Source organism: Lynx canadensis, chromosome B4 (assembly GCF_007474595.2).
Source record: "Lynx canadensis isolate LIC74 chromosome B4, mLynCan4.pri.v2, whole genome shotgun sequence".
In the NCBI taxonomy this organism is placed as follows: domain Eukaryota; kingdom Metazoa; phylum Chordata; class Mammalia; order Carnivora; family Felidae; genus Lynx; species Lynx canadensis.
The window spans coordinates 42,478,777-42,505,719 of record NC_044309.1 but is presented as its reverse complement, the minus strand read 5'-3'; the positions used below and the strand labels follow the sequence as shown (position 1 = coordinate 42,505,719).

Genomic DNA, 26,943 nt, shown 5'->3' with positions numbered 1-26,943 from the left:
CATTTGTGAAAGGAGTCAATCAATGGGGCCAACTTCACTGTTTTCTTATTTTAAGAAAATGCCACGGGTGCCCATCTGGCACAGTTGGTAGAGTATGCAACTCTTTTTTTCCCCAAGTTTATTTATTTTTAGAGAGAGAAAGAGAGAGAGAGAGAGAGAGATCTAGAAGGGGAGGGGCAGAGAGAGTCGGAGAGGGCGAGAATCCCAAGCAGGCTCCATGCTGTCAGCACAGGGCTTGATGTGGGGCTTGATCTCACAAACACTGAGATATGAGCTAAGCTGAAGTCAAGACTCAGACGCTTAACCAACTGAGCCACCAGGCGCCCTGAGCATGTAACTCTTGATCTAGGATTCTTAAGTTCAAGCCCCACATTGGGCCTACAACTAGAAAGAAAGAAAGAAAGAAGGAAGGAAAGAAGAAAGAAAGAAAGAAAGAAAGAAAGGGAGGAAGGAAGGAAGGAAGGAAGGAAGGAAGGAAGGAAGAGAAAGAAAGAAAGAAAGAAAGAAAGAAAGAAAGAAAGAAAGAAAGAAAGAAACTGCCATAACCACCCCATTCTTTAGCAACCACCACCCTGATCAGTCATCAACATCAAGGCAACACCTTCCACCAGCAAAAAGCTCAGAGGATGGTTAGCATTTCTAAGCCATAAAGTACTTTTTTTTCTTTTTTTAATAATTTTTTAAACGTTTATTCATTATTGAGAGAGAGAGACAGAGCATGAGCAGGGGAGGGGCAGAGAGAGGGGGAGACACAGAATCCGAAGCAGGCTCCAGGCTCCGAGCCCGAAGCGGGGCTTGAACTCACAAACTGTGAGATCATGACCTGAACTGAAGTCGGACACCCAACCGACTGAGCCACCCAGGCACCCCTAAAGAACTTTTTTTCTTAAAATTTATTTTAGCGGGGTGGAGAGGAGCAGAAGGAAGAGAGAGAATCTCAAGCGGGCTCCACACTCAGTGAAGAGCCCAATGCAGGGCTCGATCCCATGACCCCGGGATCATGACCTGAGCCAATATCACAATTCGGACACTTAACCAACTGAGCCACCCAGGTGCCCTTACGGTATTAAAAAAAAAAAAAAAAAGCTGATTTATTTTCGAGAGAAAGAGCAAGCAAGCAAGAGTGCATGAGCCGGGGAGGGGCAGAGAAAGGGAGACAGAGAATCCCAAGCAGGCTCTGCCTGTCAGCCCCACGTGGGACTGGAACTCATGAACTGTGAGATCATGACCGGAACTGAAAGAGTTGGATGCTTGACAACTGAGCCCCCCAGGAGCCCTCTGAAGTATTTTTTTAGTTAAGGAATGTACATTGTGTTTTTCAGCCATGAAGCTGGCGCACACTTAATAGACTATAGTATTGTGTACGTATAACTTTTATATGCACCGGGAAACCATAAAATTCATCCGACTTAGCGGATTGTGATATATGCTTTACCGTGCTGGCTGGAACTGCACCTGCAGTATCTCGGAGATAGGCCTTTATTAGCTAGGCAATTCGTTGAAGGAGTGTAATGTGTTGCAATGTGTGGTTTTGTGTGTTTTTTTTGCAATGAGTTTTTTGAAGAAAAGTAATTCATTCTAAGCACGAGGGATAACAGAAACAGGGAAGAGTTGCCAGATTTAGCAAAAACTGAACAAACAGAATGCTGTTACCTCTGAATTTCAAATGAATAATGAATACTTTTTATAGTGTTAATATGCCCATGCAACGTTTGACACACACCTACACCGAAAAACTATTTTCTCTGGCAACAACCCTAACCAGGGAGCTGAAGTTCTGTTCCATCTCATACATTGTCAAGAGGATTAAATCGGAAAAAGTGGCAAAGTACCTAATGCAATTATCAGTAAATAAAAGCTCTCCGTGTCTTCTCCTTAGGCTGAGGAATATGATGCTATTAATTTTCAATTATCTGTGTCGATTACACGTGTACATTGTCCCAGTCACCCACCATACTTCTGGGTCATTCCCCGCCCCCATCCATCTCTCTCAGCTACAGCAATGAAAAATAGGAAAAAATACTTGGAAGTGAATGAAACATAATTATAAAAGAAAATCTGCTAGTGGATATCGAAAAAGTCATAAATCGTTATGTTTTAAGTATACAATAGCTTCCATTATGACAAAGAATTCGTTTTATACTTTGCAGCTTCAGATGTTTGAAAGAATTTATTGTATAAAGTGAAAGGGCCTATTACAAACCTGTATACCTTGGCTGATTTGGGCTTTATGGATTAGTTCTGTAGCATCAGAGCTAGGCATTGAGTTATTGAGAGGATTAAATAACCTATATTAAAGTGCTTTGGAAATCGTAAAGTTCTGAGCTGTTGGTGCCGAGGGCCACAAAGCCCCGGAAGTGAAGGTTCCTTGCCAGAGGTCAGTAGACAGTTCATCCCACAGGTGGACTTTCCTCAGGGGCCTTTCTCTTTGTTTGTAGCGTTGGAAATCAAAGAGTGTCATTTGCTCAGTAAAATGACTTCATCACTTCCTTGGGTAACCCCTTACCTCCCACTCTGGACACTAGGCAACCCAACATGGGTTACACCCTTTTAAGATAGTTGTGTCAATTGCAGTGCTTATTTATTTCCTGATGACAGGGCTTTTGGTTTGTTTTTTTTAATTTTCTTTTTTAATGTTTATTTATTTTTGAGAGAGAGAGAGGCAGAGCGCGAGTGGGGGAGGGGCAGAGAGCCAAGGAGACACAGGATACGAAACCGGTTTCAGGAAGCAGGTTTCAGTTGTTAGCACAGAGCCTGATGAGGGGCTGAATCCAAGAACCATGAGATCGTGACCTGAGCGGAAGTCCGACGCTTAACCGACTGAGCCACCCAGGCGCCCCTATTGTTTTTTGGTTTGTTTGTTTCAAGATCCATTACCAACATCCCTCCCCAGAATGTTACATTTGTTACAGTTGATGAACCTATAGTGGCACATCATTATCAGTCAATGTCCACAGTTTACATTAGGGTTTACTCTTGGTGTTTGGACAAATGTATAATGACTTGTATCTCCCCTCTGTATCATACAGCATGGTTTCACTGCCTCAAAAATCCCCTACGCAGGACCTACTCACCCCTTCCTTCCCTTCCAACCCATTTTTTTTCCAATATATGAAATTTATTGTCAAATTGGTTTCCATACAACACCCAGTGCTCATCCCAAAAGATGCCCTCTTCAATACCCAACACCCACCCTCCCCTCCCTCCCACCTCCCATCAACCATCAGTTTGTTCTCAGTTTTTAAGAGTCTCTTATGCTTTGGCTCTCTCCCACTCTAACCTCTTTTTTCCCCTTCCCCTCCCCCATGGGTTTCTGTTAAGTTTCTCAGGATCCACATAAGAGTGAACACATATGGTATGTGTCTTTCTCTGTATGGCTTATTTCACTTAGCCCTTCCAACCCATTTTTAATGAAATAATTTTCCTGATCTCCAACTTTCATGTGTTTTCTTTCACAAGACTGCTTTTCTTAAGAATGTGCGCCTAGTTTGGTGCACCTGGGTGGCTCAGCCTGTTAAGCATCTGACTTCGGCTCGGGTCATGAGCTCATGGTTCATGGGTTCGAGCGTCGAGTTGGGCTCTATGCTGACAGCATGGAGCCTGCTTTGTATTCTGTCTCTCCCTCTCTTTATGCCCCTCCCCTGCTCACACACAGGCTCTCTCTGTCTCTCTCTCTCAAAATACATAAACTTAAAAAAAAAAAGGTTTGCTCTTTTTTCTTTCCCACTTGTCACTACTTTCACCTACTCGGCAAGAGAAAAGCTAATCTCTAACCTATCTTAAATTTTTACAGTGGTGCAACAGGCAAAATCTGAGAGCACATCGCTCCTCAGGGACAGCACTCTGACAGTCATTATGGCATTGACGGGAAATATTAAAGCAGCCAATGCCTTATTTCATCCAGTGTTATTCAAAGTGTGATCATCCATGGAGGGACCACATGAGCATCTCCTGGGAGCTTGGTAGACAAGCAAATGTCCAGCTCCTCCCTAGACCTGCCGAGTCTCAGAATGCCAGTAGGGTGGGACCACGAAATTTGTATTAACAAGTGACTCTCCCAAGTGAGTCTTAAGGGTGCTAACGTTTTAGAAGCAGCAACTGGCAAAGAAACCCGAAGCAAAGTTCCACAGCATCTGTCTGTCTTAGAACTAAGTATGATGGTTGACACAGGGATATAAATTAGCATTTTTATTTGAAATGAAACAACTTAAGACTTTTTCTGACAGAACATAAGTGTGAGTGGGCTTCCTGGCTTTTCCATTTAGTCTGTATTTCTGCAAAGGTTTTTATACGCCAAAAAAATCTACAAGGCCGTGTGGATGGCTGTGTGGTTGAGCGGCAGGTGGAGGGTGAAACCTAGTTGTGCAGTTTCCTGGGGTAAGTAGAGGCTGAAATATAGTCTGCATCCCGCTGGCCAGGCCCTGCTCCTTGGCCAACAGGGGATGCGCCTTTTTTCTTTGCACAGGGCCCCATCCTTAGAAAATCTGCCCATTCTTTTTTTTTCCCCAGGGAATTCATTTCCAAATTTGCACAAAGGCACTGGAAAGTCCAGCATTGGCCCTGAAAGCACGTATTTCATATACTAGACAGCAGAAAAATTAATCCCCGGAAGCTATTTAAACATAGAAAATTTTTCTTAGCTGTTAACTTAAAAATGTGTAAGGGTATGTAGTTTTTCAAAACTGCTCCAAATTGTGAGTAAATAAGTAAAAAAAAAAAAAAAAAATTAGGAGGAGGAGGAGACCACTGCTTCTGTCTTTCAGTATTGCTCTGGTACCCACTTCCCGCCCTGTTACCACAGGTCCGCAAGTCTCTTCCCTTCGCTGTGCTTCCTTCTTTGGGACTTTACTTCTTTTTTTTTTTTTTTTAAGTAGAGTTGACACACAGTGTTACATTAGTTTCAGGTATACAACAAAGTGATTCCACAAGTCTGAATGACAAGCTACATTCACCACAGGAAGTGAAGTTCATCTGTCACCATATGACACTGTTATCATACCGTTGACTCTATTCCCCAAGCTGGGCCTTTCATCCCCATGATGGATTCATTCCATCACTGGAAGCCTGTCCCTCCCACTCTCCCTCACCCATTTTGCCCATCCTCGTGCTCTCCTCCCTTCTGGCAACCGGAAGTGTGTTCTCTGTCGCTGTGTGTCCACTTTCCCTTTGTGTGTTCATTTGTGTTTTAGGTTCCACATAGAAGTGAAATCATATGGTATTTGTTTGTCTCTGTCTGACTTATTTCACTTAGCATAATACCCACTAGGTCTATCCGTGTTTTCGCAAATGGCAAGATCTTTTCTTTTCTTACGGCAGAGTACTATTTCATTGTATATAGACACCACATCTCCATTTGCAAACATCCTCTCCCAGTCAGTAGGTTGCCTTCTCGTTTTGTTAATGATTTTCTTCTCTGTGAAAATCTTTTTTGTTTTGGTGTAGTCCCGAGAGTTTATTTTTGCTTTGGTTCCCCTTGCCGGAGGAGACGGATCTAGGAAAATGTTGCTAAGGCTGACTGATGTCAAAGACATGACTGCTTATGCTCTCCTCTAGAAGTGTTTATGGCTTCAGTTTCCACATTCAGGTATTTCATTCACTGAGTTTATTTTTGTGTATATGGTATAAGAAAGTGCGGCCTTTACTTCTGACACATCATACCTTTGTCTGGAGACCGCTTCCTTTCATCTTCTTCCTGATCTTTTGCCTAAATGTTCTCAAGTTTATTCTCTTGACGGCTTTGCCCCTTTAATGCTAAGACCGTGACAACACTTTGAAGCCTTACTAAATACACCAATCCACACATCACTTGCCTCCCCTCGGCAGTGCTGGGGCTAGATTTTCATTTCCAGCCTTCACAAAAACCCACAGTCCCAAGGAGGACTGTACATCCTCAAGGATATGCACTGCCACCTAGTGGCCTATTGACACCCTACCGCAGTTAACAACACAGCAACAGGCCCAAAGGCAGAAACACCAGTCATGGGCGGAACAGTCGGTGTTAACTCCCTCTTCTTTCGTAATAATATTTTCTCTGGCTGGTGATATCTTTCCAAAACGATTTCTCTCAAAATTCATTTCACCTTTCAAAGTCCCCCGTAAATGCCATTTTTTCCATGAGCCCCTTTCTGAACTTTCGAGTCAGAGTTTCTCACTCCCGTCAAAGTACTACGGCCCGGGTTAGCATTTCATTTGTAATTCTTAACGAAGCTCCACAGTGTCGCTTCCAAACTACTTCTCATCGTCCAGTTTCTCAAGACTCGGATCCTTTGAGGTACATGCCATCAGGATACTGTAATCATCTGCTGATCTCCTGGCTTACTTCCCCTCATTCCCTGGACATTTTAAAACCTGATTCACTCTCTTGGTTACACCCCTCCTACCATCATCATTCCTAGGCACTCTGTCATCCCTGGAAACAATGTGCTGGGCTCTCAGTTCCTTGTTTACTCATTTCCAGTCATTTTATTTTCCAACCCACCTCAGTCACTTAATCCCATGGTGACACCCCAGGCCTGGCCATTAATGATAGATGTATTCCTTCCAAAACCTCTTTCTGGCATCTCACACTGTCCATCACCTCCTCTGCATTCTTTTTTTTTTTTTTTTTTTAATTTTATTTATTTTTGAGACAGAGAGAGACAGTGAGAGCAGGGGAGGAACAGAGAGAGAGAGAGACACACAGAATCCAAAGCAGGCTCCAGGCTCCACGCTGTCAGCACAGAGCCCGATGCGGGGCTCGAACCCACAAACCGTGAGATCATGACCTGAGCTGAAGTTGGATGCTCAACCGACTGAGCCATCCAGGCACCCCATAAATTTTTTAGTGTTTTTTTTTTTTTTTTAATTTATTTTTGAGACAGAGAGAGACAGAGCATGAGCAGGGGAGGGGCAGAGAGAGAGGGAGACACAGAATCTGAAGATGGTTCCAGGGTCTGAGCTGTCAGCAAAGAGCCTGACGCGGGGCTCGAACTCACAGAGTGTGAGATCATGACCTGAGCTGAAGTTGGATGCTCAACCGACTGAGCCACCCAGGCGCCCCTAACAATTCGTAATGCAAGTAGGATCTCTAAGCCATCGACCCCATCAACTTTTCACTGATGAGCACTTTTCTGTTTTTATTTCTGACATCACCCAGCTTGAATCATTTCATTCGTCCCTCTACAGGCTCCTTTGCACAACCTGCGACTCTGGCACTCCTTCCCCTCCCGTTGTATTCCTTGGTAAGATCCCAGCCCTTGGTGAATTCCAACTCTACTTACTCTGCTTGCTTGCACTCACTAACTAAACAAATGGCTGGGGAAAAATCCACAACCCTGTTTAGGGGATTAATTTAGATTAGGTGATGATCTTAAGTGGGCTCTCAGCACTGCTCTGCAAAGCTTTCTTTTTTTAAGCTTATTTATTTTGAGAGAGAGAGAGAGAGAGAGAGAGAACACGAGCAGGGGAGGGGCAGAGAGACAGAGAGAATCCCCAGCAGGCTCCGTGCTGCCAGAGCAGAGCCAGACTCCGGCCTGAAACTCACAGACCATGAGATCATGACCTGAGCCAAAATCCAGTCCGGACACTTAACCAACTGAGCCACCCAGGCGCCCCACAAAGCCTTCTTGTCTGAAATCAGTTCACTCCCTACTCTGCAAGAAAACAAGTTCACACCTTTTCCTCACTCTTCAAATGATAATCTCCTTTCTAATTTCACTGAAAACCGGAGACGAGAAATTCCTCATCTTCCTACTTCACTACCAAGGCTACTAACTTGACCGTGTCTGAATCCAAACACTCAGCACCACCCCCCCCCCCCCCCCCCCCCCCCGTTGAAATGCTTGTGTCTCCTGCTCCCATCTGGTGAGGCCGGCCTCTCGGCTAGAGACCTAGATCCCTTTCCCTCTTACCTTACTCAAGAATTCTGACCTGAAAGTATTTCCCTTATATCATCAAATTTTCCCTTTCTACTATATTCATACCGTCATATCTCTTAATAAGACTTTCACTTAGACAGACAAAAATTCAGAAACATGGAGACGTCTAGCATGGTAAGAAGCTAGAGGAGACTCTTACGTTACCTGTAAGATTCTATTTCGCAAGCAGGGAGGTGGTTCTCAAGATGTTCATTTTAAAAAATTCTTGCCTTTTGGGGGCACCTGGGTGGCTCAGTCAGTTAAGCATCCAGCTCTTGATTTCAGCTCAGGTCATGATCTCAAGGTTGTGAGACTGACCCCTGCATTGGGCTCCACGCTCAGCCCGGAGCCTGCGTGGGATTTTCTCTCTCACTCTCTCTCTGCCCCTTCTCTGTTCGTGCTCTCTGTCTCTCTCCAAATAAATAAATAAACATTGAAAAAAAAAAATTCTTGCTGGGCACCTGGGTGGCTCAGTTAGCTAAGTGTCCAACTTTGGCTCAGGTCATGATTTCACAGTTTATAAGTTCGAGCCCCACGTTGGGCTCTGTGCTGACAGCTCAGAGCCTGGAGCCCGCTTCAGATTCTGTGTCCTCCCCACCCCACCCCCCGCCTCTCCCCCACTCACGCTCAGTCTCTCTCTCTCAAAAATAAATAAACATGAAAAAAATTAAAAAAAAGATTTATAAAGACGAAGTTTCATTATAACACAACCTTGCCGTGTTTGTTTATATAATGTCTCTGGCTGCTTTAACATATGACAGCAGAGTTGAATAGTTGTAACAGAGACAAAGGGCCTACAAAGCCTAAAATATTTGCTATCTGGCTCTTTACAAAAACTTTATGGACCCCCTGCTCTAATCTGCTAAGCCTTTTTACTCCAGGACCTTTACATCTAGTCTTCCCTCTATCTGAAACGCTTTCTTCAGATCTTCTCATGGTTCGCTCCTTATTGTCCTTCTGGTTTCTGCTTGAATTCATGCTGGACAGCCCTTCCCTGACCACAGTATTTAGAATATGCAACCCTACCCTCCTATTCCAACATCTATGTCTTTACCTTGCTTTCTTTTAATTTGTTTTAAAATTTTGAATGTATATTTATTTTTGAGAGACAGAGAGAGAGAGAGAGAGAGAGAGAGCATGAGCAGGGGAGGGGCAGAGAGAGAGGGAGACAGAATCAGAAGCAGGCTCCAGGCTCTGAGCTGTTAGCACAGAGCCCCACTTGGGGCTCGAACTCACGAACCGCTGAGCTGAAGTCCAACACGTAACCGACTGAGCCACCCAGGTGCCCTTGCTCATTTTCCCTCACAGAATGTATCACTTCCCGGGTGCCCGGGTGGCTCAGTCGGTTAAGTGTCTGACGATTGAGCCTGCATCGGGTTCTGTGCGGACAGTGTGGAGCCTGCCTTGGATTCTCCCTCTCCTTCTCTCTCTGCCCCTCCCCTGCTTGCATTCTCTCTCTCGTAAAATAAACAAATAAACATGAAAAAAAAAGAACTATGTATCTGATTCCCATCATAGTTTGTATAAGTGATGTTTGTGTACCTCCATACCTCCATGGTATTTCCTAACATAACAAGCTGAAGAGTTACATAGGGCTAGAGGGCAAGGATGTTTGACAGTCTTTAGATTTAGGTTTTGTTTTTTTTTAAGTTTATTTATTTATTTTGGAGAGAGAGAGCGCACGAGTGAGCACAAGCGGGGGAGGAACAGAGGGAAAGGGACCCAGAGAGAATCCCAAGCAGGCTCCTCGCTGTCAGTGCGGAGCCCCACGCGGGGCTCGAACTCACAAACCCATGAGATCATGACCTGAGCTGAAATCAGGAGTCGGTTACTCAACCGCCTGAGCCACCCAGGAGCCCCTAGGCTTAGTTTTCTAACTCCATATTCCTTCTCGATCTCCTCTTGAGCCTAAACTAAAACCCAGTGGGTGAATAATAATGTAGGTTATCTTTTTAACACTGTGATTGGTTTCACCTAATTGCTTTTGAATTCTGAACCTCTTGATCTGTCTACTAGAACAATGTAAAACAAAAGGAAAGAAAGAGGGTTATGGTATAAAGACACCGATCATAGGCCAGCTATAGCATGCTCTAGTTGTCTAGTTGTATGACCTAGAAAACTTATCTCTAGATAATAACATCTGCCCCACAAATCAATGTATTTAAATAACGGCAAGTTCCCAATTATTTAGTATTTCCTATATGCCCAGTCCCTGGCACAGAGTTCCTAAAACCTTTGTGATTTCCCAGGTGATAAGAACATTGCGAGCATCTATTGTTCTAATATTTGTCTTTGACCCTGTCCCTGACACGGAGATCTTAAAACCCTTATAAATTCCTAAGTGATGAGAGCACTCGGAACATCCTTTGTTCTAAAGAGGTGACTCTTCAGGTTAATGAGTGGATTCCGGATGGGGGCTGGTCACCAGAAAGACCAAGCCATGGTTAAAAGCTTGGAATTTTCAGCCCTACCCCCTCACCCTCCAGAGCAGGGAGAGGGGCTAGAAAAGGAGTTAATAATTGATCACACCTACGTGAGGAAGCTCCACACAATCCCCATAGTAGGGGGTTCAGAGAGCTTTCGGGCTGGTGAATACATGTCCACTGGGAGGGTGACTCACCCCAATTCCAGGGGGATAGAAACTCCTACGCTCAGGAACCCCCCAGACCTGCCCTATGTATCTTTTCATCTGACTGTTCATCTATATCCTTTATCATATTCTTTAATAAACTGGTAAACACAAGTGTTTCCCTGACTTCTGTGAGCTGCTCCAGAAAATTAGTCAAACCCAAAGAGGGGGACATTGGAATTCTGATCTACAGTCAACTGGCCAGGAGTACAGGTATAGGGGCGCGTGGGTGGCTCAGCTGGTTGAGTGGGACTTCAGCTCAGGTCATGATCTCATGGTTCGTGAGTTCGAGTGCCTGGTCGGGCTCTGTGCTGACAGCCCAGAGCCTGGAGCCTGCTTTGGATTCTGTGTCTCCTTCTCTCTCTGCTCCTCCCCTGCTCGCACTCTTGTCTCTCTCTCTCTCTCTCTCTCTCTCTCTCTCTCTCTCAAAAATAAATAAACATTGAAAAAAAAAAGTACAGGTATAACCAGGGCTTGACTGGTTTCTGAAGTGTGTGTGTGTGTGTGTGTGTGATGGGGAGGTCTAATGGGACTGAGTCCCTAACCTGTAGAATCTGACACTATCTCCAGGTATAGTGTCCGCATTGAATTAAACTGTAGGACAACCAAGTGATGCCACAGAAAATTGCTTGGTGTGAGGAAAAACCTCTACACATGTGACCAGAACTGAAGTGTTTTATGTGAGTAGTAATGAGACCCACAGGAGACAATCATAGTAGGGAAGAACTGGATGTTTCCCTCCATAGCCCAATGCCTTGCCGAGAGCTTAGAACATATGATCTAATTTAACTGTCACAATAATTGGCAAAGAGAGATGTCATGCAAGGAGCTAACTGTAGTGTAGCTAATAGATATGAAATAGGACAAACTTTCAGAGCCATTTATATCTGGCTATGTCAAAATGACCATGTCAAAAGAAAAGTCACTGTTTTTAATGCCAGTAACAACACAAACAACCATCTAAACCTTTGCTTATCCTTATTTACCACCAAAATTTAAGAGACTTTGTCCTTTGATTTCCATATTGTTGCAAGGTTTTGTGGGCATGTACTTCTTTTAAATTAAAACAACAACCATGATATATGGTATCTTTAAAAATTTTTTTTTAACGTTTATTTATTATTGAGAGACAGAGCACAAGCAGGCGAGGGGCAGTGAGAGCAGGAGACACAGAATCGGAAGCAGGCTCCAGGCTCTGAACTGTCAGCACAGAGCCCGACATGGGGCTTGAGCCCATGAACTGTGAGATCAGGACCTGAGCCGAAGTCGGACGCTTAACCAACTGAGCCACCCAGGCGTCCCCATGATATATGGTATGTTAATAATGACAAGATCAGCGTAAGTAGAAGCCCACAATTAACAGAGGTAGACAGTCCTGTGATTTTTGAAATGGAAAACAAAGTAAGGAGTCAAATCTAATTATTAAATTAAATAAATACGTGGCAGGGGGAGCTGGGTAGGGGTCTGGGATGGCAGGGGCACACTGGCTTTGCTCTTGATAGGTATAGAGGTTTTAAAAATAATTAAAAAAAAATAATCACTCTAATTTCTGTGTTTCATATCTTGCTGTTACAGAGCTTCCTCTAATGTCTTTCTAAAATAGTCCTAACAGGGACCTCTGGGTGGCTCAGTCGGTTAAGGGTCCAGCTCGACTTTGGCTCAGGTCATGATCTCTCAGTTCGTGGGTTCAAGCCCCTCACTGGGCTCTGTGCTGGTAGCACAGAGCCTGTTTGGGATTCTGTCTCCCTCTCTCTCTGCCCCCTCTCCCACTTGCTTTCTCTCTCTCTCTCAAAATAAATAAAAATAAACTTAAAAAGATAGTCTTAATAATTGTCATATAAATGCATCATCTTTTAAAATGGGTTGACTGGGGTGCCTGGGTGGCTTAGTCGGTTGAGCGTCTGACTTCGGCTCAGGTCATGATCTCGCGGTCTGTGGGTTCGAGCCCCATGTCGGGCTCTGTGCTGACAGCTCAGAGCCTGGAGCCTGCTTGGATTTTGTGTCTCCCTCTCTCCTCTGCTCCCCCCCCGCCCCGCTCATGCTCTGTCTCTCTCTCTGTCAAAAATAAATCAACATTAAAAATAAAATTAAAAAAAATGGGTTGACTTTAAAAATTTTCCAAAATGTTCATCTTTTGGAAAGTATGCTAAGGAAGAGCAATTGCTTCCCCAGGTTTTCTTCCCTTAGCGAGACTATTAAAAAGTTCAGGAGAAAATCTGGCAGGTTGAAATGCCAGCCATGCAAGGTACCAAAGAATTCCCAGAAGCAACCTTATTTAAAGTCTTTCTAGACGTGATCACACGCGGTAAACCACTCACTTCAAGCAGTATGTAATTTTAGCCACCAAATGATGTCTACCCTACCCCCATCTCATTCCAAAGGGTCAAACGTGACTTAGTACCTTTTTGGGGATTTTTACCGCGATGCTTTGTAACTGACAGGCTTCAGTTACACTCTAGAGCCTGCTCTATAAGAAGAGTTCTTATTATTGTACGTTCATATATCGTATCAGTCTTCACATTTACACAGCCACAGCTCTTTGCAAGGGCATTCCTCTAAGACTGCTTGCGTATAATTTTACCAAGGCCTATTTGCCATTACAATGCTGAAACGGATATTTTGTCCTTCTAATCGTTCTCGGTGACATCAAAGCACAAAACACCCCAAGTGGCAAATGCTCATTGATTGTGAGTAGAGAGGATGTGGGAACGGACCAAGTCTATGGGCTGCAATCGTCTCTCCCACCACCACTCGGGTGTGTCATACATGATCAAGACAACAAAAGTTTAGGGAGATGATCGGTATTAACATAACCACGACAAAACAGTTGGACACCAATCTGAAATACATTCTCAATACTCACATCCTGTTTGCTGCTCTCCATCTCTCTGCTACACTAAGAATTGACTCTCCCTCCACTTCCTCTTCAAGGTACTGCTTCCTGTAAATTGCAATTGGCTAGTTATTTATTCGCTCTCTCGACTTAAAACTCCTTGAGAGCTAAAAGTATGACTTAGCCCGCTGGCCATCGGGCATACCAATAAATAGTTGTGGAAGAAAGTGAAACCTCATGTGATTCTAACGATGTCTTAGATGAACTCCACTCTGGGGTCTTCAAACAAAGCTCTTTCCACTCGTTCGGCAGCCAGTGGGAAGAATTTTATCAAGTTAAGGGTTCCAGGGGAGAGAAAAGGGACAGAGGTGGATGTGGTAAAAATGGAACCTTTACATTTTGAGTCATTGTTCTGTCACCAACCAGCAGTTTCTCCATCAGCAAAATAAACGGGGGTTAGGTAATCTTGCTGTTACAAAATTCCTTGATTTAACGTGGCTTATTTTGCCATTTAATGTAAAATATTTGAAATGAGCCACCTTTGGCCTAAACTGCTCTAGTGAGCTGCGGTTGACTCATGTCTGGTCTGTTCCCTCCTCTCCTGTGTATAGTTGTGGGGATTGGCTGGGATGTTGGAGCACCACTATTTCCTGAGCTTAGGAGGCAGAGAATTAGGACAGATCATTCCCTTGACTCTCCCACAGCCTTCTTGTGACTTCTCCTTTCCATTTTGCTCTTCAGACTTCTTACCCCAGCCTCTTCTCTCTCCCTTCCCTTTGCTACTTATCTCTTTTGGGGAATGGGGCGCAGGGGAGGAAGTGGGAACAAAACCAGAAACAGAGGAACGCAAACAAAATTCATTCAGGTGATCTCTTCCGGAAAACAAATGGAAGTTCTAAATTTAGTCTATGCATTCCACTGGAACAAAATTATTAAGAGTGTATTGCCAAGGGCACCAGGCCTTACTCTCCTTCTCTCACACTTAAGGAATAAGGCACTAAATGAATGGATGACCCATAATTTTCTAAGAAAATTCCAGATTTCACCTGCAAAGCTAATCTCATCTGCATAGCAGTTAAACTCCTGGTAGACATCTTTCAAGGTCAACACAGTCCCCTCGGCCTGAATCATTCTTGGAGGCTTCCTCACTTCTTTCTGGTCTCTGGCCAAAAGACACTTCCTTGGAAAAGACTTCCCAGACCCACCCCATCATCTTCCTCTGACTTGACATGCGACCCCTTCTCCCTCGCCCAGGTTAATACACCAGTCCCCTCCCCATTCCTCACTGTGCATTTTCTTCATAAGATTTATCATCGTCTCTCTGTGTTTTCGTGTCTGTCCCTTCATTAGAATACAAGCTCCAGGAGGCCAGGGCCATTGTTCCTACCTGGTTCCCGGTAGGCTTCCTAGCACTTAGAGCAGGGACTGGGACATAATAGGCGCTCAGGAAATAATCAGTATTCTTTCCAAAGCTCTGAGACGACTTGCCAGTTTCTGCAGAGCCGCAGGACCCCCTTCTCCCTCAGCCCACCCAACTCTGGGTCACCACCCACCTTCACCTGGTCCCAGCTCGCGGGCCGGTCCTCCCACCTGCCGGCCACGGGGGCAGGGCCACTGGGACAGCGCAGCGCGCCCACCACCCGGACCCGGCAACTGCAGTTAGGCCCTGCGGCTCGGCTCAACCGCCCATCTTCAGGGCCCGCCACGCTTTCCCGCTGGTCCCAGGCCGCCGCGCCCGGGAGTGGCAGCGACGGCGACGGCGCCACCGCGCTTCCGCCGCGCTCGCTGAGCGGCCGTTAGGACGCCCGCGCTGCTACCAAATGCTAAGGATTCTTTTTGGACGGATCCGTTGATGTGGTAGTAAAACGTGACTCGTTTATCCGGCTCCCTCCGGAAGGAAGACGCATGCTTCCCCCCGCGGGAGGCGCAGGGGCCCCGCTCCCGAGCCCCAGCCTGGCCGGCCCCAGCCCTGCTTCTCACCTCCGCATCAAAACTGACCAGCCCGGGCCTCCGCCGCAAGCCCATCCCGCGTCTTCGGACGGAGCAGCAGGGGCGACCCTTTACGGGGAAACGGCGCTGGGCCCCCGCCATCCTCAATGTCGCCGTTAACAGGGTGTTAACATTTCTGCTTAAGAGATACCGGTTCCCCCCTCACCGCCCCCTCGCCCCGGAGATGATGCCCCCAGATATCCCTGCGGGGCGGGCCTGAGTGCTTGCCGAGAAGGCGGGGGTGGGGGGGGGGGGCGGCAATTCCTGGTAGTTCTTTTGGCCCCATTAGCTGTCTTCTGATGGGAAAGTCAACTGTCTACCTTGCCGCCTCCCAAAAGGACTTTTCAGAGTTTGGGGGTTAGGAGTAATAAATAAAGGTCGTCCCTGCTGCCTTTTTGTGGGGTGCTCCCAAGGGAGGGGAGGGGCCAAGAGACAGAACACAAAAGTTTTAGAGAGATTATTCTTCCCCGAACCTAACCTGGAATTATTTGGAGCTCCCCATGGTGGTTTGGCCTTTAGTAAAGAGGCGAGGCACATGGACCAGGTGGTTTTTTGGCTTTGGGGTTTTTTTTTACAGATCTACACTGCCCTTCTCAAAATAGACCGTCCTAATGAACAATAAACGCGTGAAAAAGTGTGCAGCTGAGTTGGTCCTCAGGGCACCCCAGATTAAAACTGCTTGAGAGACCACTGCACACCCACCAGAAGGGTTAAAATGAAGGTGGAGGAAAAGAGAACAAAGAGGAATGTCAGTCGTGGGAGGGAGGGTGAGGAATCAGGAACTCATACACTGTCCAGGGGAGTATACATTGATCAATTGGGTGCAATCACTTGGGGAAACTATTTAGCAGTATTTATTAAAACAGAACCTAGGCCTAGCCTATGACCCAACAGTTTCATTGCAAGGTATTTCGACATAAATGCATATACATGTTCACCAAAAAAAAACACCAGGTACCGAAGTGTTCATCTCAGCAGTGTTCCTAATAGCTTCAAAACTGGGAATAATCCAAATGTCATTGAAAGAAGAATGATAAGTACATGGTATAGTCACTCAATGAGAGTGTAATAGAGCCCTGAGAGCAAATGTCCTACAGTGGCACGCAGCCATATGGATGAGTCTCGCAAAGTTAAGTAAAAGAAATCGGGGTGCAAAGAATGTAGTCAATGATTGTGTGTATATAAAGGTCAAAAACAGCAAAACTATGGTGTCATAAATCTAGATTGTGGTTACCCTTTGGGGGATTTGGACTGGAAGGGCTTTTGGAGTATGTTCTGTCACTTGGTCTGAGTGCTGTTAACTTTATAAAAACAACCATCCAATGAAAAATGTTTCCTTACCTGCTTCACTTGTAAAAGTTTTCAATCGAGAACAACAACAAAAAAGCCTGGGGCGCTTGGGTGGCTCAGCGGGTTGAGCATCCTGACTTCCAGCTCAGGTCATGATCTCTTGGTTCCTGAGTTCGAGACCCACATCGCGCTCGCTGCTGTCAGCACAGAGCTCCCTTTGGATCCTCTGTCCCCTTATCTCTGTCCCTCCCCCGTTTGCGTGCACACTCCCCCCCCCCCCCCAAAATAAAACATTAAAAAAAAATGGCTGCTGCTAAAACACAAAGAACAAAAAAGCCTGACAAATTTCTTTGTCCAACTTCTCTGTTCAATTCAACATGCATCCCTTTTATTGTCACTATCTAAAGGCACTAGTAGGCACTGTGGAGTCTGGGAAGGATGTCTGGCTTCCAGGAGTCATAATCGGTGCTACAGACATAAAAGTCATTGCTTAGGAATAGTCTTTGATACTATGCTAATTGTTAAGGAAATCCCAAATAATTACTCTGGAAGAAAGTTGGGGGAAAGAATATGCATCTAGGCAGAGTGTCTGAGTTGGAAGGGGCCTTAAGAGCCTTATAATTTCTTGTGGACAGGGGCTAGGGTGATCAACTGTCCCAGTTATCCCAGGACTAAGGGGTTTCCCAGGATAGTCCTGGGCAACCTGGGATGGTGGTCACCCCACAGGGGCCTAGGCCTGATTCATTGCTAAACTTGAAGCTTCTAACACAGTCTGGTGCATGGAAGATCCGCAGTAAGCTCAGTGAGTATTAGTTGAAATAAAATGAGGGAAAATAGTAGCAAAAGCACCTAGTCAGGCGATACCAGCTCTTCTCTGAAGGTTAGGGAATTATGGATCACGTAGGGATTAGGATCAGGTTGAGGAAGGCCTTGAATGCCAAGCTGAATAGTGTGGATTATGTTTTATTGACAGTTGGTAGCTTTTGAACAAAAGAATGACATGGAAAAAAAAAATCTGTGCTTTTCTTTATTAAATCTAGGTCACTGAAGGGGATGAGTTGGCCTTAGTAGAGTCTACAAGCTGAAGTCCAGGGAGAGGGTAATTAGGAGTCCAGAAAAAAGTTCAATAATGGACTTTAGAACTCTAAGGGAACTAAGGGTTCCATTAGTCTAATGCCTTTTTAATTTTTTAAATTAACAATTTTTTCCTAGAATATGTTCCTCTTAGAAACTGCTCCTTCCACATCTTTTCTAAGTCTTTTTTTTTTAACTTAAAAAAAAAAAAGGTTTATTTATTTGAGGGGGAAGGGGCAGAGCGAGGGAGAGAGAGAGAATCCCAAGCACAGAGCTGTCAGCACAGAGCCCAGCTCCAGACTCCTCGTGAAATGTGGATCATGACCTGAGCCAAATCAAGAGTTGGAGGCTTAACTAACTGAGGCCACCCAGGCGCCCTAAGGTTGTTCGGTAAGTCCTGAACAGACTGGACGAGAAGCTAAGTTTCTTCTCTGCACTGGCAGTGACCTTATACTACTTCAGTGTCACACTGAAACAAGATGTTTCTTGGGAAAGGAAGGAACGAGGTAGTATTTCTTTTTTGGGGGAAGTGAAATTTATCCAGTTCTTAAATTCTGAGAGTATAGCCTTCCCGTCTTTTTTTTTGTATTAAAAATGTAAATTTCTCAGGGGCCTGGCTGGCTCAGTTGGTTAGGCGACTGATTTCAGCTCAGGGCATGATCTTCGAGGTTCATGAGTTCGAGCCCTGCATCAGGCTCTGTGCTGACAGCTCAGAGCTGGGAGCCTACTTAGGACTCTGTGTCTCCCTCTGTTTCTGACCCTCCCCCACTCACACTCTGTCTCTCTTTCATTTCATTAAAAAAAAAAAATTAAAGACGTGAATTCTCTTGTGAAATGATGGTATGTAGAAGATAGTTGGTAATGTTTTTTTTTAATTTTTTTTTTTTTTTTTTTGGGAGAAGACAGAGAGAGACAGAGAGAGAGAGAAAGCAAGGGAGGAGCAGAGAGAGAGGGAGACACAGAATCCAAAGCAGCCTCCAGGCTCTAATTGCCAGCACAGAGCCCAACGTGGGTCTTGAACCACGAACCGTGAGATCATGACCTGAGCCAAAGTCGGACGCTCAACGGACTGAGCCACCCAGGCACCCTGGTAATGTCTTTATGTCACTATATCAAAAGTTCTCTGTTCCCCCATTATATCCCGATTGGTTTATAAAATAAAAAAGTGTGAAACAGACTTTGCTTCCTTCTTTTGCTGGTTCTGGCTCAGAGTCCTTTCATTCTACTTATTTATTACCAAGCATGTTCTTTTTTTTTTTTTTTTTCCTTCACAGTTTTTTATTTGAGTAATCTCTACACCAATGTAAGGCTCAAACTCACGACACCGAGACCAAGAATGGCATGCTCCCCTGACTGAGCCAGCTAGTGCCCATTACCAAGAACATTTTTAAAATGTAAAGGGGGTGCCTGGGTAGCTCATTTGTTTGAGTGTCCGACTCTTGAGATTGGCTCAGGTTAATGATCCCAGGGTCGGAGGATGAAGCGGAGTGGAGCCCTGCATGGAGCCCGACCAGGGAGGAGCCTGCTTAAGATTCTCTCTTTCTCCCTCTGCCCCTCCCTATCTCATGCTCTCTCTCTTTTTTTATTGTTAAGTTTATTCTTGAGAAAGAGAGAGAGGGAGAGAATGGGGAAGGGGCAGAGAAAAAGGGAGACAGAGAGTCTGAAGCAGGCTCCCCAAGCCCAATGTGGGGCTCGAACCCACGGAATTGTGAGTTCGTGACCTGAACCGGAGTCAGGCGCTCCGCTGACTGAGCCACCCAGGCGCCCCTTGTGCTCTAAAATTAAAAAAAAAAAATTTTTTTTTTAATGCAGGTACATATATACTTGTGACAGGTATGGCTGACACTCATTCTCTCTCTTTATATCTTGCCCTGTACCTACAGAGGCTGGAAAACCAAAAACTCAATTTCCTAGATTTCCTTGCAGCTAGGGTTCTAGTTGTTAAGTTTTGATCTATCAATAATTGGCACATCCTAGAGACTTGAAAAGTGGAAGTGAGGCAGGGGCCATCTTCTGGCTGCTTTGGTTGTTGCTACTGGCCAGCACGGTCATGGGATGTAGGGTTTTTCTGCCGCAGTGTTCCAGTATCCACTGACAAGCTTCATGGTCCCTAAAGGCTGCTGAGGCAGTGTGAGCAACAGTAGCTTCCTGACTGCTGGGTCATAACCAAGGCACTATGTTCTTGAACTCAATAGTTTCAGCAACGGTCTTGATTCCTCCCCTTTCTGAAGGTTCCCTGCTGAGTGAATTTAGTAGTCTTGTTTTTGTTTTGGCTTTTAAGTTTATTTACTTTGAGGGGAGGGGGTGGGAGGAGCAGAGAGAGACAGAATCCTGGTGTGGGGCTCCAACCCACTAACCGCGAGATCACATCCTGAGGCGAAATCAAGAGTCAGACACTTAACCCACTGAGCCACCCAGGCGCCCCAGTAGTCTTGTTTTTGAAGCCACTTCTGGGATGCGGCAGAGGCCCTGCTCCTTTTAGGTCCTTCCAACAATTTTTGTAAGTACCCACGTTCCTGTATTAAGACCTTTTCTGCCTAAAATAAAGTGGTTTCTGTTTATTGTAGCCAACCCTGACAGATAGAACATCTAAGCAATAGTAAGTACTTTGTCCCACCTACACCTCTGCCTTCCCTTTTCCTCTTCTTTCCATAAATTCTAAGTGCAGCATAAGCTGGTGCTTGCTTTCTTGGTCTTTTGGAGCTTTGTAGCCATTCCTTGGACCTCCATGGAAAGAAACAAGATTACTGTGTTTCTCAAGGCAGGTGGTTGGAGAGGTGGGCGCAGTTAGGCTCCAGAAGGTTAAAGATTTTCCTAGGGCCTAAGATTCTATCTGACTCAGTGTCTTATATTCTCACCAATCAAGATGTCACTGGTTTATCTTTACGTGCTAGAGGGCTTGGATCTTTGATCAGGAACAATGCAAGTTTCTTTCTTTTCTTTCTTTTTCTTTCTTTCTTTCTTTCTTTCTTTTCTTTCTTTCTTTCTTTTCTTTTTTTTTCTTTTTCTTTCTTTCTTTCTTTTTGTTCTTTCTTTCTTTCCTTTTTCTTTCTTCTTTCTTTCTTCTTTCTTCTTCTTTCTTCTTCTTTCTTCTTTCTTTCTTTTCTTATCTTAGACTTGATGCTAGGCTCTATTTTCCCTCAGAGACAATTTCTGCTTTGATATATTGCACATCATCAAAAGGAAAGTGACAGACAGTGCTTAACTGTATGAATTATTAACCCCAAAGTAATTTTGTATGTTTCCACATAATTCATATAACATTACTAGGGGGGAAAATGCACTTTTATCTCATAAATATAATTCTTAAAAAAAATTTTTTTTTAACGTTTATTTATTTTGACAGAGAGAGAGACAGACAGAGCATACGCGGGGGAGGGGCATAGAGAGAGGGAGACACAGAATCCGAAGCAGGCTCCAGGCTCTGAGCTGTCAGCACAGAGCCCCACGCAGGGCCGAACTCACAGACTGAGAGATCATGACCTGAGTGGAAGTCGGATGCTCAACCGACTGAGCCACCCAGAGCACAGTTTTTAGATCATGTTAAAGCATTGATGAAATCTTGCTATTAACTTGCTGGAAAGCAAGCAATTCCATAATCTCTAGTATAGATGTTTATCTCTCAACACTCTCAAAGAGTTAAGTTCTTTCTATCCTCGAATCTCAGATTTTTCCATTCATTGGATGTAGAAGACATCTTTTTACTAATTCCATCTATCTTTTCAATTTTTCTAGAAATGCAGGTTAAGGGGAAATCTGCTTGCAAAATTTAAAGTCCTCAGGGTATTAAGGGGGAAAATGGTAGTGTTTTCACAGGTAGGTAGCTTCCCAGGTAGGTCTAGGAAGCAGATCTAGCTTTCATTTTATGGCTGGATTAACCAAGGTGGTAGGTGTGAAACATTTCTTCAGGATCATAAAATTGACATAAATACTTTAAAAAGTCTTATTCTTGTTTGGTTTAGATCACCTGCCAGTACCTGACGCTACGAGGCATCGGAGACAGAATGATGAATACCAAGCTTTCTTTTTGATTAATCCTTTTCTTCAGACAAATCGTTTCAGTTCTCTTCACCTCCGCCCACTCTCTTCAATTATTTTATGAATGCTTTCTTTAGGAACCCACCTGCTTGGATACTGTGGTCCAGGGTCCGTCCTTAGCTTTCTCTATTAAAGCCTCAGTTTCCCTAGCCTTCCCTTCAGGCAAGGTTAAACCCCATGCTTTTCCTTTCTCTGTCTCATTCTTGTAGGTAATGTAAGTAAATGGGAAGCCTGGGACCAAAGGCTCCTAAGAATGTAATTATCATGTGTATTCCAGAAAGCCAGGGTACGCGCTGACTTCTTCGAGTAAACAGGAAATTATCGATCCTATGCAGGAAATGACCTTGTTTGAGGGCAACGAAGGTGCCGCGGATTTCCCTTTTTCCTTCAGTTCCCTTCTAAACTCATTTCCGGGTTTCAATCAATTTGGTCCTTCAGTACCATAACAGAGTCCAGCTCGCTCTTCTCAGTCCCACCCCAGACATCGTCCCTGAGAGGATGGCCAATAAGCCCTTCACTGTAGTGGACATTTGTATGCCTTGTTTTTACCTCACTGCAAATCTCCACCATCAGTAGTGCGGTAGGCTGTACCAAATAATCTTCACTTCCTCCCCCAATAGCCACCCCCCTTGCGCGTCATCCTGATGGATTACTTATGTAGCCAATCAACAAAGCAAGCTTGGGCCCAGCCTACCTTAAACTCAATCAATTAAAACGAAGACGGGGAATTGGGGCGGAGAATGGAAAACTTGCCCCCTCTTTTGGAAATGGCTTGGAGGGGCGCGTCCGATTTCGGTGAATTTACAATTTTCGACTAACAATCACCGCATACTGTATACCTCACATGCCTCAGTTCTGTTGTCTTCGACCCCACCCCAAGATGAGCCCCACCCCTCACATATTCCTCCTCCACCCCCGCCAATTTCAGCCGGACACGCCCCCATCCTGAAGCCTCCGGAAAAGAACCAAACCCAATGGCCGGTGCTTTACACGTTCCTCCCGTGCGCCTAGAGTAGGGGAAGGAGAGACCCTGCGGCCTCGGGCGCCAATCTTTCCATTCAGTGCGTCTTTCCTCCCTTCCCCACGTTCCCGGGTCGGAGCTGACACGGGAGTGGGAGGAGCTGAGTGCCCGCTTGGCTGGGGGAGAGGCCAAAGCTTCTTAAGGTGGAACAGAGCTGTTGGGAGGCTGGGCCTCAAAACCACTGGGATGTGACGTCCTCCTGCCTTCCAACCTCGCTTCCTACAGTTTTTCATCCCGTAACCGTAGTTCTACCCTTGGTTTTAGGGAGAATAAACAGGTTAATAGAGGACATAAAGTTAGCATAGGAAACTTAAGGTAATAAACAGTTATGTATGGGAAAGAAACATAACATGGAGAGAATTTAATCCCCTCTGCTGTGTTCTATTCTGTGCTCCCGACATTACCCTTTAAAGTAGCAGCTAGAATTTTTCTGATGTGCAAACGTGAGCGCAAATTTCGTCTGTAAATATTTCTAAATTAATCGTTTGTATGTTCCTGTATTCCCTACCCACTAGATCTGACTTCAGCCATGAAAGGAAGCAAGAATCCTGTGCTTAGTGGCTTGTGGGTTACTTCCTACACCTTTTACCAGCAGGTCCCCTGGAAAACTGGAAGAGTGTAGGCGGTGTATGACACAGCCTTGCAGTCTGGCTCTGGTTCACTCTCCTCGGTTGTAAAATAGGGATAATAATAAAAGACACAGTGTAAATGAAAACGTTGTAATCTGAAAAGTGTAAGCAAACATTAGATAATACAGTATTATAAATACAAAGCATATAATTATAGGACATATTTACATAATCCTTGCTATCTTGCATTTTTTAAACAGTATTTAAAAAAAAATTTTTTTTTAAGTAAACTCTTCCCCCAATATGGGGCTGGAACTCAGTACCCCAAGATCAAGAGTCCCATGCTCCAGGGACTGAGCCAGCCAGGCTCCTCTTAAAAATTTTTTTGGGAAGTGGCACTTGGGTGGCTCAATCCCTTAAGCATTTAGCATCAGACTCTTGTTTTCTGCTCAGGTCATGATCTCCTGGTTTCTTGAGTTGGAGTCCTGCATCCAGCTCTGCTCTGACAGGGTGGAAACTGCTTGGGATTCTCTCTCTCCCTCTTTCTCTGCCCCTCCCCACTGGCACTGTTTGTGTCTCTCTCAAAAGAAATCAACTTAATCTTTTGGAAAATTTCAAACACATACGAATGTACAAAGGATAGTATTTATTTGTTTATTATTTATTTAAGATTTTATTTTTAAGTATCTCTAGACCCAACCTGGATTTGGAAGTCACAACTCTGATTTCAAGATTCCCCCAGCCAGGTGCCTTGAGAATAGTATTTTTTTTTTTTTTTTTTTAAACCATATTGGAGTGGTTCTGGCTGGCTGAGTTGGTGGCGCATTGACTCTTGATCTAGGGTTGTGGGCTTGAGCCCTATGTTTGGTGTGGAAATTATTTAAAAATACAATTAAAAAAATAAATATTTAAAAAAACCTGTTGTATAAGCAACGCTTGGTCAATCTTTTATCATCTGTACCTCTCTCACTTGATTATTTTGAAGGAAATTTCAGGCATTTCATGATTAAATGCTGCAGTATGCATTTTTAAAAGATAAAAATCCTTGGGGCGCCTGGGTGGCTCAGTTGGTTAAGCTTCCGACTTTGGGTCAGGTCATGATCTCATGGTCCATGAGTTCGAGCCCCGCATCGGGCTCTGTGCTGACAGCTCAGAGCCTGGAGCCTGCTTCAGATTCTGTGTCTCCCTCTCTCTCTGACCCTCCCCCATTCATGCTCCGTCTCTCTCTGTCTCAAAAATAAATAAAACATTAAAAAAAAAAACCTGAAAAGATAAAAATCCTTAAATAAAAACACAGTATCATTAACACATCTAATACAACAATAACTCTTTGATATCATCAGAGTCAAGATTGAAATTTTACCAGTTACTTCATAATATTTTTTCCAGTTGCTTTGTTCAAATCAAGATCCCCCCAAATGCCCATATATTGTATTTGGTGGATATGTCTCTTTATCCGTATACATTGCATTTAGTTGTTATGATTTTTAAGTCTCTTTCAATCTTCAGGTTCTTCTTCCCTCATGCACTTAACTGAGTCATAGTTTTTCCACAATACTGTGAAATAGGTATGAATATTATCCCCATTTTACTGATGAGGAAACCGAACAGTTAAGTGATTTAAGTTCTCACAGTTATTGAGAACCAAAGCTGGGATTTGGATACACAAATCTTATTATCCACTGTGTTTCATATAATACCTAGATATTTAATAAATGCTTCCAAAACAGTATTGTGACATATTAGTCACCAATATGATAAACTGTTTTGCTCAAGGTAGACTAACATTCATGCATTATGTAGTATGTGCTATTTTAGAAAAGGGTGGATCCTTATATTTTGGTTTCTTGAATGTTTTAGTGGCTATATATATATATATATATATGTAATTTTTATTTTTTAGTGAGCTCTACACCCAATGTGGGGCTCAAACCCACCACCTCAAGATCAAGAGTCACATGCTCTACTGCCTGAGCCGGCCAAGTGCCCCTCAGTGACTATATTTTTATTTGCTCCATATCATCCTCCTTAATGCAAAGTATACAAAGAATGAATGCAAGGGCTTCCTCTGTCTTAGGGTAAAACCAAAACAAACACAAGGTTATTTATCAGTTTTTTTTCTTTTAATTTAAAAATTACATAAGCAAAAACCATACAAATGCTAATTACAGATATAGTAGAAAATGATGCAAACGAAATAATCTTCAAGCTCACATCTTTGGTGTATATCCACCTGAATGTGCACATTGGCGTGTACATACTCAAATATACGCATACACATAAGTATATATTTTAAACAGCAATTATATAACTGCATTATACAAACTTTCTAAACATTATTTTCTCACTGGATTATATTCAGATCTATGAAAAAAATTGGTTCTTTAGGGGCACCTGGGTGGCTCAGTCGGTTAAGCGTTCGACTTCAGCTCAAGTCACGATCTCGCGGTCCGTGAGTTCGAGCCCCGCGTCGGGCTCTGGGCTGATGGCTCAGAGCCTGGAGCCTGCTTCCGATTCTGTGTCTCCCTCTCTCTTTGCCCCTCCCCCGTTCATGCTCTGTCTCTCTCTGTCCCAAAAATAAATAAATGTTAAAAAAAATTAAAAAAATTGGTTCTTTAAAATAATACATGCCTATTGCAAAATATCTAAATGGTAAAGAAGATATAAAAAGAAAATCAACTCCTCGCTAATCCTGCCTTCCAGAGTTCAACGTAATTACTCTTTTAAAAGGTAAATAGTATTCTATTATACAGATGCACCATTATTTATTTAACAGTTACCCTATTATGGTTATTTAAGCAAATTTTCTCATTTTCTACCGTTGCAAATAATGCTGCAGCAAATATCTTGTATATATCAAATAATTTCTTGAGCTTTTTTCTAAATTTCCAGGAAAAGAGTCTAATCCTTCCCTGGCTTTCCCATTTTTTTAGTACTTCTACCTTTCTACTCCTGCCCCCCAAATTCCACATACATAGAAAATGTTGTGGAATACGTAGAAATGGTTGATCAATAAAACATAACAGAACATCCAAAACATAGCAAGAAGCATTTGGTGCCAAATTATCTGTGTGTGGGAGAATGAGTTAATGTTTCAAAGAGGGGGAAAATACAGCTTTAAATCTGGAGAGTGGAAGGGTGGGGACAAAGAAAAGGCTCAACTGGACTCTACTTCCTTTAAGTTTAAGGATTTTTTTTTCTTTGTAAAATATATGCATTTGGTGAAAAATATATGTATGTGTACACACACACACACACACACACACACACACAAATATATGCAGAAAGGCATCCCAACCTTTCTGCTTTCTATTTACACAGAGGAAATGCCACCATTTTCTGTTTTATTTGAGTGTAGTTGACACACAATGTTAACATTAGTTTCAGGTGTACAACACAGTGATTGGACAAGTTTATCCATTGATCCATTGTAATGAACAATGCTATGTTCATTACAAGTGTACCTACCATCTGTCCTCATACATTGCTGTTACGGTAAGTTTAAGGGCGGTTTTTAATTCTGACAGTTCAGAGGAATGAAATAGAAGTTAAGAGTTGGGTCTTGGGGGTGCCCGAGTGGGTCAGTTGGTTAGGCTTGATTTCTG

General features: G+C 43.9%; 1 long non-coding RNA gene across 3 annotated transcripts in view; it reads right to left on the bottom strand.

Moving 5' to 3' along the window:
• The window catches only part of LOC115518221, a 52,715-nt gene extending 37,217 nt beyond the window's left edge, over positions 1-15,498 (bottom strand). For 2 of the 3 annotated variants that reach the window (XR_003970197.1, XR_003970195.1), the window contains exons 1-2: positions 14,911-15,323; positions 13,388-13,465 (exon numbers count right to left, since the gene is read on the bottom strand). This is a non-coding gene — a long non-coding RNA (uncharacterized LOC115518221). The other variant, XR_003970196.1, reaches the window with a different exon arrangement.
• Between the last annotated feature and the right edge of the window lie 11,445 nt (positions 15,499-26,943).